Raw genomic sequence first — 17,253 nt, 5'->3', positions numbered from 1 at the left:
GAAACGTCTGTAGTCAGTGCAATACAAAGGATTAGCAGTGTACAATCTCTAGGCAGCTGCAGATGATGAATACGAAATGAAAAGCACAAGTACCTTCCCAGGACAGTTCCTGCGGCAATGAGGTGGCCTCCTCCAGTGAACGGCTAAAGCATCCATGGTGCCAATGAAAAAAATCTTTCTACTTACACGATTTGATCCTGAATTTCTGTTCCTGCGTCTTTTATGAAGTAAGAGAAAAGCAGAAGCTTCGAAGTTAATTTCAGCAAAGGCAAGAAAGTTTCCACTCCATCTGTAATTCCATGCTGAAACAGCAATTAGAGATATTTTTACAATAAAATTTCCCCATCATGTGGATGTCCAGATGGGCAGGCTTTTTCTTCTCGTGCTTAATGTAAATTAGAGTAGGGAACTGGTAGGCAAGGCTCCTGGGTTCCATTTCCGACTTTGCCACTTATTCCCTGTGTGACCTATCAGTAACACAGTTATTTGAGCTTATGCTTTGTTTGTAAAATTGAGGGAATTACATTTTTGCTCAAGGGGGAAGGGGGAGTGGGGAGCTGTGCTGAGGAATAAATCAGACAGTTGAAAACAGGGTAGGAGAATCTTCTCAAAATTCTGAATGCTACCCTGGTTCCCCCAGCCATTTCTAATGCTGTTATGCTGTGAACGTGGTGTTGCACAAAACCAATAACCCATGTGAGTTTATAATCTAAAGGTTTAATAATGCAAAGATTTAGGCATTTAATGGGAAAACACATAGTTAATGTTAAGCTTGTTCCTAAGCCTTTGCAGGGCGGAGTGCAAAAAGACACAGAGTGTAAGAATGGTTTGTAAAACGATTAAGTAGTTGGTTAGGGTAATAATGGACATGTGTCTGGCTAGTTTCACTTGCGAAGGTTTGACCACGCTTTGTTGTTTGTTTCTATTTGCAATATGGTTTGAGAAGATACAACCGAAAATGCTACTATCTAAATTTATCCCACATTGTAATAAACTGGAGCATGTAGAGTAGGACTCTGGTGCCTTGAGCTTTCTCTGAACTTTGTGGAAAGAGAGAGAGATGTGCAGAGCACAGCTCATCCCATCTGAAGTCTCTACTTTGGTTATGGAAGGAGCCTGGAGTAATTAAGATGCTAATGTGGTCACCTCAGGGAACTGCTGAAACTAAGGAGTGATAAATGCGAGGTGATATCTATAAAATAACAGACTTTTTTTTTTTTTTTTAATCACTTTGGTAAAGTCAGGTCACTGTTAGAAGCCAATGCAAAATGCCTAGGAAGAGAATATGTGCATGAGGTAGGAAGCAGGCACACCGTATTAATGGAAGGATCACATCATATTCAGAGACACAGGCTGCCATTCCCCTATTTGTCACAAGGAGAAAATATTGGAGGAAGATCTTCAATGGCACAAGGGCAATGACATGCAATTTGTATCGCAAGCCTGTGAGAGCTGAGTGGTAGCTAGCCTATCCTTGGGTTTTTGAAAGCCCCCTTTAGTCCTTGAATTAGAAACAACAAAAAACCCCCTTACAGATGTGCGCACGCATGCACACACACACACACACTCCTTTCAGCAGCATTGAAGGGAATCTTTTATGTCTTTTAATGAGTCTTTTAAAATGTGCCTTTGCTTCTCGATTTCCTTGGCCTCTTAAGGGTAGAAGCCAAGAGAGGTATTTCATCATTCGTGTGCCATGAATAAAACAGCTGTAAAAGTGGAATTCTTTTTCCAAAAAAGCATTTGTTTAATAATATTCTGCACATAAGCTAAGCTGGACAAACTGTGAAATGGGAAGTTGTAACAGTAGCACAGGATTGCTGCAAAGGTGTGTGATATAGCCCCCAGCTGCTCTTCACCCCTATCTGACGGATTTTCTCTTCAAAGAAAGTAAAGCTTCGAAAATCCCTTCCTACAAAACTCACCTGCTGTGCTCTAGCTTTGTACGAGCTGCACAACAGATCAGAGGGAGGTCCCTCATGAGCCTTTTCCCACTGCTCACTCGCACACAGCGGGTCGGATTCTGCCTCCTAACGGAACAGGTATTTTCACACAGGCTGTAGCAGGGCTGCCTTCCCTGAACCTCCCTCTGTCTCTCATGTTTTAAATTTGATGTATTCAGCCACAGTGTATGTATTTATACAGTCGGTATATAAATATACCTTGACTTCCGTACAAACTCTCTTTATCTCCAGAGATCTAGGCCCCTTGAAGAAACTATTATTTTTTGGCAGTGGCACATAAGCATCAATTTACAGAATTTTTCATAAATAGAGCCTTCCCGAGGGCTGCATTATTGATTTACTTTTGAACTAGCACAGCCCTAGCGTCATGATCAGAAAAGGCTACTCTCAAATTGGGAAGTTCTGGTTTTCCTTTAACTTCATTATCAGAACATTCACTCTTTCCGAGGTCTCTAATAAAGCAGCCTACCTCTGCCAGAGATAGATTTTGTTTATGATCCGAGTTGTGTCTTTGATAATTGAGACCTGAATGCTAGAAAGTCCTAAAAAGTTCCCTGTGGTCATGAAGTTCCCTCTAGTTTGCTTTTCTTGCTCTAATAATCTTCTCTTTCCCACATTTTTCTTCCTGTTAACCACAGCACATTGAATTATCCAATCCCTGCAAGAAGCTCTAACAGTCCTTCTGTATCTTAGGAGTTGTTAGGACTGCATTTCATTAACCGTAATAAACCAACATGCAGTGTTTACCGGAATAACAACGCATTGTACAGGCGGAGATAAGCTCCTGTCAGGAAGTGTCTATGAAGCACAAGCAATTCCAGTGCTTGTTCTTTATGTTTCTGACATTGTTGGTGGAATTTCAATTTTGTATCCTGCAAATGCAAACAGTGCTTGTGATAGTTATGTGCTACTGAGATAGCACCCGCGGGCTTCCGAGTAGAGAAGCATCCTTCTTTGTGTTTCCTTGTCTGTAAGGGCAGCAGTCAGGGAGAACAACCCTGCTGTGCAAGGTGCTGTACAAAATAAACCGATGCCATGCAGAACTCAGAATTTAAAAAAAGCTACAGCAAGGTGTGAGAGTGAAATAACAAAAAGATGGAAATAACTCGGAGAAGGGGCTGTAAGAGCGAAACTGATAGTAGTGAACGGTGAACAAATCATACTCTGTCTCTGTAGTGAGAGGAATAATCTTTTTTAGTAGAGATTCATCCCGCAACGAGTGCAAAATTACTTTTGAGATTTGGAAATAGGCAAAACGTTTGGCAGCACCTAAATTCAGAGTGCAACATTCTCAGCACATGAGTATTGAAAGTAAGTTAGAACTGAACAGAGACTTGCAAAAGTTACGGTGTGTTTCTGTTTCAGTTCACATTGGGTGAAGGGGAGCATAATCCTGCTAGATTATGGTCTGGAATAAGTTTCACTTCAACTGGAGATTTTTACTTTTGCTGTTGTTTTTTATTACTTGTTATGGTAGTATATAAAGAAGTTTTAGCACTGAGGAAAGACTTACTGTGCCAGCAGCTGGGCAAAAAGAGAACAAGGACACAGTTGTTGCCTCAAAGCATTTTTATATCAGTTCTCCTATAGTCCTCTCTCAAGCCATAGATAATTAAATCGAGTCATGGGACTATTTTATCACGTTTTCAAATCTCAGAAATACCTGTTTTCAGATTAACATATTGCTACTGCTCCTGTGACTCAGAATATGTTAGTCTCTCTTTTATCTGTGAAATTAGCATATGTTGGGTAGGGAGGATATTAATTCATTCCTTTATTTGCCACAGAAACAATGGAGCGAGTCTTAAATTTTCCTCGGAGCCTGGAAAACTTTATGAGGTTTAGGGGTTCTTCAGCAGATGATAGAGACAGATGATGCCTTTTCACCTACTGTTGTGGAACTGAAGTTTTCTAGGTGCTTGTCCTCTCCTACTGGTCTGTCTCAAATGTGATATGAATCATTGGAGTACTGGAGAATTACTGGTGGAAAGCACATGTCGGATCAGGACTAGTTGATGCTTTGTGTAAGACTCTTCTATCAAGGGGATGAAAATATAAAATTTCTCTGAGATTTGCTATTACCCTCTCCTGACTCACTAGGCCTTCTGCCTTTCCCTGTGCATCAATGATTGTTCTCAGCGTTAATGGTATATTGAAGACAAAACTCATACCAGCCTTTTTTTTTTTTTTTTTTCATATTCCAACCATGTAATCAGCTGGAGTTCTGCTTCAAAGGAGAAAACTACCGAAGTATCAGTTGGTTTCTTTGCTGTCAGCCCCTCTCTATCAGGATATTTTATGCTGTTTGTCAGCATGGTTTCTAAACACCTGTGGCCTTAGGCTTTGAAGGAGTCCAGCCTCTCCTAAAATTGCTCATGCTTCTTGTGGTATAGTTTGCATAATTTGTGCAGCAGGCTTTTCCTTAAGAGTGAGAGTCATAGGTGATTCAAATGTAAGGGGACTTCCAGTTTTAATCTCCTTTCCTCTTCGTCAGCATACTGTTTATAGAGGCAAAGCGTATCTCTATCAATCTTCCTTACAACTCCCCTTTGCTTTGCTCTTTGGACCGTACCCTAGGGCATAAAGTAGTGTGGAGCATTACATATTTTGTGTGCTAATAAGCAAAAGAAAAACAGAAAAAAGCAGCAACAACCTGTGCAATAATTTGTTCCAGCATGTGCTGTAACATTATTAGCTGATTCCTTTGGAAAATTACCACCAGTACAGCTTTGCTGACTTGCACATGTATAATGTATAAATGGAGCCATGAAAGTTTAATGCACCCTTAGCAATGTACTTCCTTACACTGCCTGTGACATGAGTTTCATTTTTTTTGTCTCAACAGTTTATCACACTCTGTGTGACACCGGTGCAATATAATGAAGTGCAACTCAGCTATGCCATCCACAGAGGTAATTTTTTTTCCTCTTGTTCACTTTTCCACCATGACATGCAAAACTCATTGATGTTTGTTTTTTTTTTTTTTTACAGCCTTATGTAGTCAGGCGGCCTCTCTGGATTTATCTTTAGTACTACAGTAGTGCCCACAGGCCCTAACCAAGGTCCAGGTTTCTTCTCTCCTAAGCCTTCATAATTACATACACACACAGAGTGCAGTCTTTGCCCTAAGGAGGTGTGATTTAAACAGACTGAACTAAGGAATGCAAAGATGAAGTTGTTATACACAACAACAATAGATGAACAAAAAAAAAAGCCTAGATATTTTATTACTGGGGTCTTGTGTGACCATTAGATCATACTTTGTCCAAATTTTTCTTAATATAAAAATGAGAGAGTGAATCTGAATTGATGATACGTGGAGAGAAGGAAGAGATTAACAGCAAAATAGAAAGTCACATAGGTGAGAGAAATACAAGACTGGACTCTGTAAAAAGAAAATGCTGTTGCTTCCGATAGATTTCTGACAGAGGCATTTGCAGAAATCTGAATACCATGATTGAGCGACATGTTTGCCTTACGATTAGAAGCCAATGTACCAGATTAATTCTCAAAGCCACAGTCTTCACATTTCGGGAACACATCCATCCATCTCTGGAGACTGCACAGTTGCTTCTGTACATGTAGCGAGGACATGTAGAGAAAGAGGAAGAGATGCAGAAGGTTCAGTTTTGAGAGTGCACAGCTGGACAGTGGAAAATTATGATAGGATTATACACAGCCTCAGGAAAACCTGGGTTTGCAGCATAACTATGAGAAATCTGTGGTTTTGCACACCTTCTAGCCTGTAAGTCAGTAGCTGTATGGTTTTACCTGTGAACTGAAACTCTAGGAGGATAAAATCTAAGCAGGAGAAAAAATTAAGTGGGTATATGAAAAGACATGCCTCAGCTGTGTAGCATCCAGAAGCCTAGACTGCTGAGCTATGCTGAATAACCAGGCTGTTTCCAGAGAGAGATCATTATTATCTGTGGGCTCTGTTGATTTCAAAATTATCACTTTCGGCATAAACATCAGGGATCACCAACAGATGACTGCATAAGTTTAGATGTTTATCCTGTTAAATCAAATGCGTTGCATTTAGCATCTTCCTGAAACATAAGTTAACACATACATCATGTGTTAACTTATACCATTGGGTCAATATTTTCTTCTTTTTAGGCTAACATATCCAACAGGAACTCCAGGCACTGTGATAATTATATGGAGGTTTTGAGCCATGTATTTTTGGACTAAACTAGTCATTGACTTCATAGATTTCCTTACTTTCTTCCCTCTTGCAAAGAATTACGTTCTGCTGCAGCTCAAGAGCTCTTTCCGTAATGTCAAGCTCCCTTATATTTTCGAACCCCAGGAGAGTTCACAGCACTACTAATTTTTTCTAAAAGCTGGCAGGTTTTGATTTAATCAGGAGTAATAGTGTTGTCCAATGTGGATTTATTCCAGGATAATCCACTGGCTCTTCAAAATGGAACCGCACTATTTCCGTAAGGCTTGGATACAGCGTGGCTTCCTGCCTTTTGTTTCTGCCCTCCTGTTGGCTGGAATCCTGCTGCTTTGTGCCACAGACCTCGTATTGTTTGCCAGCTCAGAGTCAAATTTTGGAAGCAAGAAGAAGTGAGTTCTCTTCCTGCTGCTGTCGTGAAGTTATGAGCACAAGCAGTAGGTAACCTTCATTGCTGATGGGTACATTTCATGCTGCTCTTCTTAAATTTGCCTGAACTATTATGTTTTCGGTGGCTCTTTTAGCTTACTCTCATTCCGTTTACTTCATTCCATTAAGCCCCCTGGTAAAGTGGTAACAGGAAGAATCTTTGCACAGATTACTAAGTGGTGAAACTGCTGTGGATTCATGGGTGCTAGTTTGTACAGGGGACTTGATAACTAATCTGCTGGCAGGAAATAGCAAGCCTTGGAGGCAGCAGCAGCAAAACCACGTTGATCAGGAGGAGTTCAGAGAGGAAAAGAGGAGGACAAAATGATTCCCTTTATAAGCAGATCCATCAGTAGGCCTGAATCTGGTTTGGAGGCCACCACCCAAGGGCAAACAGCTCTGTAGGCTGCAAAAGTGCTAGTGGTGCAAGGAAACAGCAGTACCTCCATGCTGTGTGAGCTGAAAGGCAAGCAGGAAAAACCTTTCTTTCTCCTCTTCCGCACTACCCATTATTCATTTTAAACATTAACCTTTTAGAGAAGTAGAAAACAATCACATATACTGGAAAGAAAAATTGGTTTGGTCTTTTCTGTAATGGCTTTCTCAGCTCCAAGAAAACGTGAAAGTTAATTTTTAAAACAAAGCCAGAACAAAGAAAGGCTGGGAGTAAGAGGAGCGTGAGATGGGTTTTCTTCTTTCTGTCAGCACTTACTGGGCTACAGAAGGATCAGAAAGATCAGATCAAACTCAGAAGCACAAAGCACTTGATTAACGTGAGGAGAAGAGTAAACTTTTCCCTCTGGAGAGAAGAGTAAACCAATAAGGTGACAGAAAACAGTTTTTTCATTTTCAGGTTCCTTTTTATTGAGGTAAGTAATGGATATACTCTTTTCTCTTAGCATTGTCAGAGCACCTCTCCAGTCATCTCTTGCATATTTAGTAGCAGAAAGGAGAAGGAGAAAGGGGTGAAATTTATAGAACATGCCATTAATTACTGCTTAGCCTTCTGTTTTGATGCCAGCAAGTGATGTATTTCTAATAGGCATGCACCACAGGCACGATAAACAGGCAACAAGCCTGAAACAATCTCAGTGCTGGAACAAAAATTGTCAGCTAAAAAAAGCCCCCAACAAACCTGTCAGAAGAAGTTTTATCAGAAGTAAAATAAATTCAGTTTATGACCTTTGTTTATGTCTTTGTTCACTTTCACTGATACGGTCACAGATTTTAGTTTAGTCAGGGGAAGCTGTGGTGTTCAGGTCTTGGGAGATGCGCAGCACAAGCTGTAGCTGAGTAATGCCTGGAAGCGTTAAATGCCATTAGAGAAGTGATCACGGAGGGGAAGAAAAATACAGGCAGTAGAAATCTGGGCCATGTGTCTTTCAAGAGATAGAAGCTTAAATTTAAAATGGGTGGCATGCTTTGAAAAGAAATGCCGAGCGCCTAACGATGTTCCTTGAGGTTATGGAGGAGAAATCATGGCACTTATTTAGAATTTAACCATAGTGATTTGGGCTTGTTTTTGAAAGTCTTCGCTTTGAGGTGTTAGCAGGTGCAGTGGGGAGAGGTTCACATCCTGTCAGAGGAGAGCCAGTGTAAGGGGTCAGAGCCAGGTCGGTGCAAAGTAAGCATAGAATAAGTGCATTTTCCTCAAAAAGCTCTTAAATTCCTCAGGTACCTAACTACTTTTTTGAAGCAATTTAAGCATTTGAGAGTTAGTCGCATGTTTTTGGAATGTTATTTGAGTGACTTACACAGCAAACCGGTAAACCTAAAAGAAATTCCTTGCTTGCATTTTGTGTTTTACTTACCTATGCTGTTTCCTCTGTCATAAATTTGGGCTGACAACATCCAGGTGCTCCTGCAGAGAAAAAGCAGGCCAGTTTCTTCAAGGATTTTCTTTCTCCTGGAAATCCGTGAAGAGCTATCCTACTGTAATACACTCAAGCCTTTGGAAGGCTAATAAATTGAATGGGTGGGTATGGGAGGTGAGTTCTGTTTCACTCATCAAAACTGATTTATTTATAGTGTTGCGTCTGAGAAGTACCTCCATTCCATCACGGATCTTCTTGCTACGAGTCTCTCTACAGTGTAAGTATTACTATTTTGTTATCTTGGGAGTCAGATACAGGAGATCAGGGCACCTAGATTTCCTTCTTTGTTTTGCTGTCAGAATATCATGCTTTGCATAAGCATTTGTCCTGTACCTTTGAAAGCAATGCGTTTTCCATCCCTGGAGGAAACTGTAAGGTTTAAGTAATTGGGCTTGCACTTAAAGCAAGATTTATGGTTTATGGTTGGACTTGATGATCTTAAGGGTCTTTTCCAAGCTAAATGATTCTGTGATTGGACTGGATTCAGAAAGCTTGGGACCACAAACCTGCTCTTTGGTAGACTTTCTGGGTGAGCAGCTCATGCAGAATACCTCTAAATCAGAAGCAGCTTTAGGTTCCTAAGTAGGAGACAGGACGGAACTGTCTTAGCACATGTGGCCCTCAGTCATGTCTCCATTCCCTCATCAGCTGCTCCCTGTGCAGTTCATTTAGAAATTTTCCAAAAGCGAGCGTCTGTCTTACAAACTTGGTGCTTCTGACTCCCTCTGAGGATTTCTGAAGCTTCTCTCCACCTTTCCCTGAAGGACATGGCCTAAGTGTCCATATACAACACACTCTGGCCCTTATCTCAGCTGGGGCTGGTACATTCTGCTCAAGCACTTAAGGATCCGTAAGGAGGACAACATGCCCAGTCACAAAAAAATTGTTAAATTGTACATAATAGGTGACTGTTGGACTGCCTTAACCTGACTAAAGGACTGTGCAGTACAAAAAGGAACTTAAAGCCCTGCTGGTTTTAGAAGGTCACCAACATGCAATTTTGGGTCTGTGCTTGCTTTCTTTTCATTGAGTCTGCTGCAAAATGGAGGTCCTTAACCCTACCCAGGGGAAAAGACACCACCACACCCCAGTTTGGATGTATGTTAATGACAGGCCTCCTTTTCTCACACATCTCCTTGAAGAAACACATAGGCCAGTAGGATAAGGAGTAGGCTGCAGACTGAAGTATGTACACTGTTGTTTCTGTTCTCCTACAAAGAGATGCTTATTCTGGGCAGAGATATTTCATCTGCTGTTTCATACATAGCCAGAAGTTCACCTGGCACTCTTTTGACATCTCATGGCATGTTTCACAGGTGCTTAGATTTCAGAGAGTGAGTAGGAACATTCTTCTGCCAGGAAAGCTGAAAGAGTGCAGAAAGTCAAGATTTGTACCTTTTAATTTTTGAAACTTTTCACCGGGCATTTTCTGTTCCAATGAAATAAGTAGAGAGAGCCTTCCATTTAGAGTGATGAGCAGCTTTTTCCTCTTGAAGCTAGCTCAGGTTCCAGAATTAATCTGTGGGAAGGGAAGAAAAGAGTTATAAGTCACACGTTCAGCCAACAGTATAATTAAGCCAGGAAGACTGAAATGATTAACTAAGTTGACGGGTATGAGTAAGTGTCAAAAGACTTTTTTTTGGTATCTAGGTGCTAGACATTATTTGCCTCAGCTTTTCAATGTCCTATCCACTGTAAAAGGTATAACTGATAATTCTCTGTCTTTACTTGGAAACTCCAGATACACAGGAGGCTTCTTCATCGTCTTCTTTTGAAGAAGCAATCCTGATTCATTGTCTGTTCTCACAAGTCAAGGAGGATTGTATGAACTAGAGTTGCTTATGCCAAAATTGATGACAGCAGCAGTGGCTGGATAGCCTGTGTAACACTAAATACACACAAGAGAGAGGGGTAGTTGGCTAAGGCTCGGCAGTGGGATCTGGGTTAAGCTACAGGTATTACTGCCACAGCAGCAGGTACTCGGCAGGCCAGCTCCCCACAGATTCAGTAAGTGCTGGAGATAAATACCTTCTTTGCTAAGTGTAACTGACTTAAGATCATCCTATCTATTGTGACAACACAGTTGGTGCCACTTCCCCAAGGCAGCTAACAGCTATTACAAGCAAATAATACCAATGCATCTCCTTTGCAGAGCCTGGTTTCACTGGGATCTTTGTTAGAAGAAGATAAGCCTGTCGGTGTGTTACTGTTCTGTTAACTGTGTGCAACTTGTAATTGACAACTCCCTCATTGACTAGACGAGCATTTCCACTACCACTTGTTCATGTTTTGTGAATGTTGTTGAGTATTTAGTAGACATACCGCATCCCTTTACGCACATTCTGTAATTATATTTTGACTTCAATTACGCACCAGGAGGTGGTGCAGTGTCATATAGGCTGGAGTCACAGAGAAATTTAGAGCAAGGCTTCTTTTAGATGAGACACTTGATTAGTTCCTGTCCTCATTCTTTTCTTCTGAATTCCACAAGGACCTGCACCTACAAGCACAAGAAGCTCTTTTGCCAGTACCATCGCAGCAGAGCAAATCTTTGCTTAGGAATTTTGCCTGTTCTGTTTGCAATCACGAGTCGCAAGTGCTGCAGTGAGAACTGCATTCATTGGTTAAGAAACTCAACAGAAAGCAAGGCTTGCCAAAAGCATAGTCAGGAGCATAATGACCCCCCTCTTCCACCTACATGCTTAATATTAAGGGACTCATATAGATGCAGATAGTTTGTAATTTGTCTGTGAGTATTCAGTTTCTGGGCCATTCCCCCAGGCACGCACTTATCTGACCACAGATGTGGCCAGTTACTAAGCTTCCTCTAGAGTGACTTGTTAATGTTAAACCAAAAGAGCAGTGCAAGCTGCTTTACCAATAATACTCAGATAGGGCCATAGCCTGAAAGCAGAATTTCTCATAAAGGCAAGGGGAATCAATTAAAATATATGTTTCGGGAGTCATAAGAAGTTGCTTATTGATGGGTGTGAATGCCAGAGAGTTTATTCACTGAGCTTGTACTGCGGAGCACCTGAGTTCCAGTTTCTGTGCTTCATTCTTAGCTTATTCGCATTGTATAAAATCTAGTATTACTCTTGCACTCTCATAGACTTATTTATAAAGCCTGTGTTCTGCCTGGCTATCTGTGCCAAAGGTCTCTGATGGACCAGGACCTTGAGCAGAGCCAGGAAAAGACTGAGAAGCTAGGTGAAATAAATGGCCTTTTGTGTTTCCCTGCAGGTTTTCTCCTTGCCAATTTGTAGACCTGTGTAGCAAGTTACTGTGTATAGTTGGCTGGTGTAACTATGAAAATCTGTTAGAGAATGGGAGCATGTGTTTTGCTTAGTGCTTTAGAAACTCCACATTAGCTGTACTCTGGGATAAGCTTCACTGCTTTTTGGTAGTATAAAAACTATCTTTTGCCTAGCAGTTAGCTTTTAGGAGACTTATTATGTTAGTTTGCCCTGACATTCTGGATTTGAACAGTGTCCTGTGCCAAATCTTTCTGGCAGTTGGTATCTGTGCTCAGGCAGACCAAAATTGCTTGGGTTTTTCCCTCTTGCTTCTTGTCCCATCATTTCTCACATTTTTGGTTCTGTGCCCTCTGCAATTGGCTCCCTATTTTATTCAGTAGAGTTTTTCTGCTCAGTGGTGGCTGCTTCAGCCTCCTGCACTTTAGGTTTCTCGGCAACATTGATTGCTTTCTTCTTGCTAAGATTTCCTCCCATTTTTTGGTTTTCTCAGAAGGGGATGCAAGAAAGCCAGGAAAAGGCTGGTGCTTATTCCTTCAAGTGCCAGAATATGCTGGCTAATTGAAAGGGGGGGGGGGAATGAAGTACTTTGCAGTTGCACTACAGCAGAGCTCAGTTAAATAGATATATGGTGTTCATAACTATTAGCTTTTTGCAGTCACCATCATGTTGATTTACTGCATTTCTAAAACAGTTTCTGGTTTAAGCAGGCAGCATCAGTAATTGGATTTTTCAAGAGGTCTTTTCTCAGAGATTCTGTTCACAAAGCAACAAGATGGCTATCTTGTGCTACAAGCTCACACAGAAGAAAAGAATCATGCTGGGTCTTCTTTCTATCAGAATATTTTCATACAGTTTGGCAGATGAATTTTAAAAAGTTTAATATCTAGCTTCAGCAGTTAGGCAGGACAAATGCATGCAAGCTAATAAGATGGCTCTTGCACTGTAAATGCAGTTTCTGTATTGCTAGTAATCTTAAGGGGCGGTGCCTGTTCACAGGAATGGAGTCCTTCCATGAACAGCTCTTCAGCCTCCAACAGCTTGCAATTAATGTGTATGATATTTTCTACAGCTACATAGTGGCCTTGCTTTTCTTTTAGTATGCTAATGTTGAAAATAAAATAAAATCTGATTTTTAAAACCATCAGTGAACTTTGGGTATGTTTTGATCCAAATTGTAGCAAAGAGTGTTCTTTAACATAACTGGGTTTTTTATTGTCCACGTGAAGATACGGGTAAATGCAAGAGGTTCAAATGCATCTAAGAGTACTCACATTGTTGGCTTCAGGTCATTTGAGTAGTCAACACACAGAGAACAAACCTATGCTAGATTATTTTCCCTACACTAAGAGACTAAAACATTTGCCTCAGACCTACTTCCAGTGCCCCTGATCCAGGTTAGCCCTTACACTTGCTAGTTAATTGATCCAAGCTGATTTGCTGTCATTTGCCCAGGAAAGAAGTGATAACATTATCTTTCTATCAGCTGAAACATGTAGCAGATAACAGATTTTAAATCAGTTTACCAAAGCCTCAAGTTTTAGGTTTTCACTGATGTTCTAGAATCAAAGCTTTTCCCTATTGCTGTGGAGCTCTAGCTGTGATATTCCGTCACCAGTGTTGCTTCTTTTTACAGAGAGCATATTAAAAAAACGATTTCCAACAAATATAAAACAGAGTGCTCCTATTTACAAACCTGCTTTTCCAAATGGATCTCTACAGGAAGCACTAAGCACTGCAGCAAATACCTGTGTTCCAATGCATTCCCTTAAAAATAAACAATCAACCTATATTTGAAGAACCGACAAAGAAACAAGTAACTACAGGAAATGTCCTTCTCAATAAAGGAAGAAGCTGGAAGAAGAAGAAAAAGCAAAAACATTCTCTTAACAGCAAACAGGGAAAGCTGTTCAACACTCCTCAGTTCTGCGTAAGAGCCTTTGCAACTTCAGGCTGTTCTCGAATAGAGCTTGGTAGCCACCTTTAGCATCTTTGCCACCTCCTCACAGTGAGTTCCACCTAATGATTTTTTCACTATACGCTGTTCAGACATATCCAGAGCTACAGCACTGAACCGTTGTGTTGAATTGCGCAGCGAGATTGATTGTGAAGACTTTCAGTTAAAAGACAGGTTTCCAAAAGTACCCCAACGCAGAGAAATATAACAGCCTAATGAAACAGAGCAATAATCCTGACACACTGTTCTGCTGTATGTGTAATTTTACAGAAGAGATTATTGCATGTTACTACCTGCTGAATTCAGAGCTCAGCTACACTGAGCGTACTCCTCTACTGTGAGCAAGTTACAATGTAGATGGGCAGATTATTCAAAAGCCAGGAAGGAAACAGAGAGTTTACCTGTTTCACAGTGCCGATCAGTGGCAGGAGAACAAACAGGACCATGTCCTCCAAATACCCAGTTCACACAGTCACTGGCTGTTGCTACCAAATTGTGATAGTGAACTGGCTGTTGCTACCAAATTGTGGTAGTGAACTGGCTGTTGCTACCAAATTGTGGTAGTGAAATAATACATGACACTTCAGGAAGGTAAAAATCTCTCAAGGTTTTGTCTTAAAATGAAAACCTAGGATAGTATTCTGGTAATCTATTCTATTCTGGTAACCTATTACCAGATTTAAACAAAGTTCCTTACTTGATAACTGGGGAAATCACAGGCCGTTGTTATGTGGTCTCCTTTTGCTCAGGTATATGTTGAATATTGAAGCACATTTGTAAAATGAAAAACAGGGTGTATTTTTTCATGTCAAAAACATGAAAAATCCTGCTGAATTTTTAATGAACTGTAATGGATGGACACAGAAGGTGTTACCAGTTGTGCTCTAGAGGCGATGGCAAAAGTAAGTGGGATGAAAGGAGTCAGCCGAGTTGCTCTGCAAGTAGAATCCTCTGCTTGGCAGCAGAAAGTCCATCTCAGAAATATAGCTAAACACTTCAAATCATCTGTTTCCACACTCAGAAAATATGACACAGATTCTGAGCTGGTTTATTTCCCCGACTTTTGGATTCCTTATGATTCAGTGCTCCCTTGTTCAGGGCCTCCACTCAATCTAGGTATGAAATGCACCTTAAAAAAAAAGACACCTCTGCCTAAAAGCAAAACAAAATACAAAACAAAAAAAAAGAATGACTATGTGGAATCTGCCTAAAAGAAAAAAAAAGATGACACCTCCCTGCCCTGGGGGCTGGGGGGAAAGAGACCTAATCAATGATAAACTAAACCAGCCTGTAAAAAAAAAAAAAAAAGAGAGACAACTCTGTGCCTTAAAAAAAAAAGAAAAACACACTTCTGCTTTAAGAAAAAGAGACCTAATCAATAATATATGGCACCTGCCTTTAAAAAAGACACCTATTCAACAATATGTGGAACTTGCCTTAAAAAAAAATAAGACAACTAATAAATATATGGAACCTGCCTTTAAAAAAAAAAAAGCCTAATCAACATATGGAACCTGCCTTTAAAAAAAAAAGGCAAAAGATACCTCCGTGCCAAAGTGTGTGTGGGGGTGATTTTGTGATTTCCTCCTTCCCCCCCGATGACTAGAAGTGGTTTTGGACTTTGGTGTGACTGTGAGCATCCTTTCCTGCAGGGTGGGTTGTGCCCGCACTCAGGGTAAGGGCGGATTGGCAGCGCTCTGCCCAGGTATCCTCGGTGCGCCTGGAGTTTGTTTTCGGCCCTGCTGTAGCCTCCCCAGCACAGTCCAGCCTCCCAGCAGTGTATTAACCCATACAGGCACTGCCTGGTCCGCACTCTGTATGGCCAGGCAGGCTCTATCGATCAGCAGCACTGCCCGAGGGGCTCAAAAAGTGCACGTGGACATAAATATGTCTGTACAAGATCTCATCCCAATGGCTGAGAGCAGCTAGTTTAGCACACCTTCCAAAGTGCTTATTGCAGTCGTGACACTAGTGGATAGCTTTGATACCTATAATAATAAATATGCTAGTCTTTTGGGGGAGTCTTTGCTTTAAGAACTTCCTGTAACTTTTTGGGGGGACCTGGAGATTACGTGAAGCAAATATTATCCTTATAGGCCATTAGCAACCAAGGAATTCTTTTTGCAGAAGAGGCAGTGCACCAGATGGTGCTTCTGAGCACATGGTGAAAAACAGCTGCTTTCTTATTTATTTCTTTGCTTGCACAGCTAACTGCTTTTGATTAAGGTAGAGGTATAGGAAGAGATATGCTGTAGCTATTTTTTTAGTTTTAATTCTGTTGCAAGAGAAGTGCTAAGGTGCACCCTAAGCTTGTTAAACATGGTGTTAGCAAGAACATCGATACGGTGATCAACAACACTAAAGCATGTTTCTGTCCATGTTCACCTTACGTAAGCTGGGGATGCACCTATAAAGATGAAAAACATCAAGGCAGAATGCTAAACTGTGGCTTCTGTAGAGGAAAGAGCTGAAAGGAGAAAGACAAGAATGGGGAATTTCCTCCTTCCTTTCACTATGGGTTCAGCTGGGAATAGGATGAACCTTCTCATCAATGCCTAAAAGCAGTGCTTTTTTCATTAGCAGCAAGGGGCGGGTTGCAGTTAGGAGCAGCATAGCTACCTCAAGCAGTTTGGAGGAAGCTGATAGCCCAGGCTGTTGGCTCATTAGCTTTCCCAGCAGACCGGCTCACCCACCCTGCTTCTCGAGGGCAGGCTGGGAGTCTCTAATAGGCTGGGATGCTTCTAGCCCACTCCTTGTCTTTGCCTTCAAGTCAGCTCCCCATTTTTTCAGCTCCCAGAAGAATTTTTGTTATCAGCTGGTTTCTTTAGCAGAGCAAGGTTTAGCATTCTGGGGTGCCTTTCCTCTTCATTAGTGCGAATGTGCTTAGGTCAGTTCTAAGACATGTATAGGAGCCATGTAGATGGCACACAGCTACAGTAATCAAATTAAAGACCATTCTACAGTCTCAGTTACTTTTCCTTAGACTGTACTTCCCTGTCTCTTCACAAAACAGCCCCATCATAGCCAGAGCATACACTGTTGGCTTCCTTGCTCCTCCTGTCCTGCAGGGAGCCCTCCTAGTTCTCAGTAGCATTCTCTGCAGCTGTGAGTAGGTAGCAGCAGCCTATTTCCCCTCTCTCCCTTATCCCCCTTTCAGCTGTAGTCAATGCTTCATTTGAGGCAATGAAACTAGCTTTTATTGACTTACAAATACAAAAATATACACAAAGCAATTGCTTCAAATAGCAAAACAGGAGCCCCTTGTTTACCAAGCATCCCACACCACACCCACTATTACCATTATGCATTTATAAACATCTAGTATTTTTATAATGTATTTATTTAGTTTGATAGTATGAATGCCTGATCGGCAGCAGGCAGAGCAAGTTATTAAAAGCAGGAGAAAGGAAGTCAAATAATGGTAGGAAGCACTAGGAAGATACAAATCTGTACATTGCACCTTTGCAGAGTTTCAAAAAGGAAGCTATTACAGACAAACCCCCAGTGAGCAGCAGAGAAAGACAAGCCAAACAGAAATCTCAGAAGTTGCTTGCTAAGGGAACAGAGACATTAAATTTCCCCTTTCTACCAC

At 41.1% G+C, this 17,253-nt stretch overlaps 1 long non-coding RNA gene across 2 annotated transcripts in view; it reads left to right on the top strand.

Annotated features, from left to right (window-relative positions):
• Positions 1-17,253, top strand: part of LOC127025913 (uncharacterized) — a 53,140-nt gene that overhangs the window by 20,548 nt on the left and 15,339 nt on the right. For both annotated transcript variants that reach the window (XR_007767715.1, XR_007767714.1), the window contains exons 2-4: positions 4,810-4,876; positions 6,369-6,539; positions 8,605-8,667. This is a non-coding gene — a long non-coding RNA (uncharacterized LOC127025913). The remainder of the gene's footprint in view (positions 1-4,809; positions 4,877-6,368; positions 6,540-8,604; positions 8,668-17,253) is intronic.

The sequence above is a fragment of the Gymnogyps californianus genome, chromosome 25, assembly GCF_018139145.2.
Source record: "Gymnogyps californianus isolate 813 chromosome 25, ASM1813914v2, whole genome shotgun sequence".
Classification (NCBI taxonomy): domain Eukaryota; kingdom Metazoa; phylum Chordata; class Aves; order Accipitriformes; family Cathartidae; genus Gymnogyps; species Gymnogyps californianus.
The sequence above is the reverse complement of the archived record's forward strand: the minus strand, read 5'-3'. Positions and strand labels throughout refer to the sequence as shown.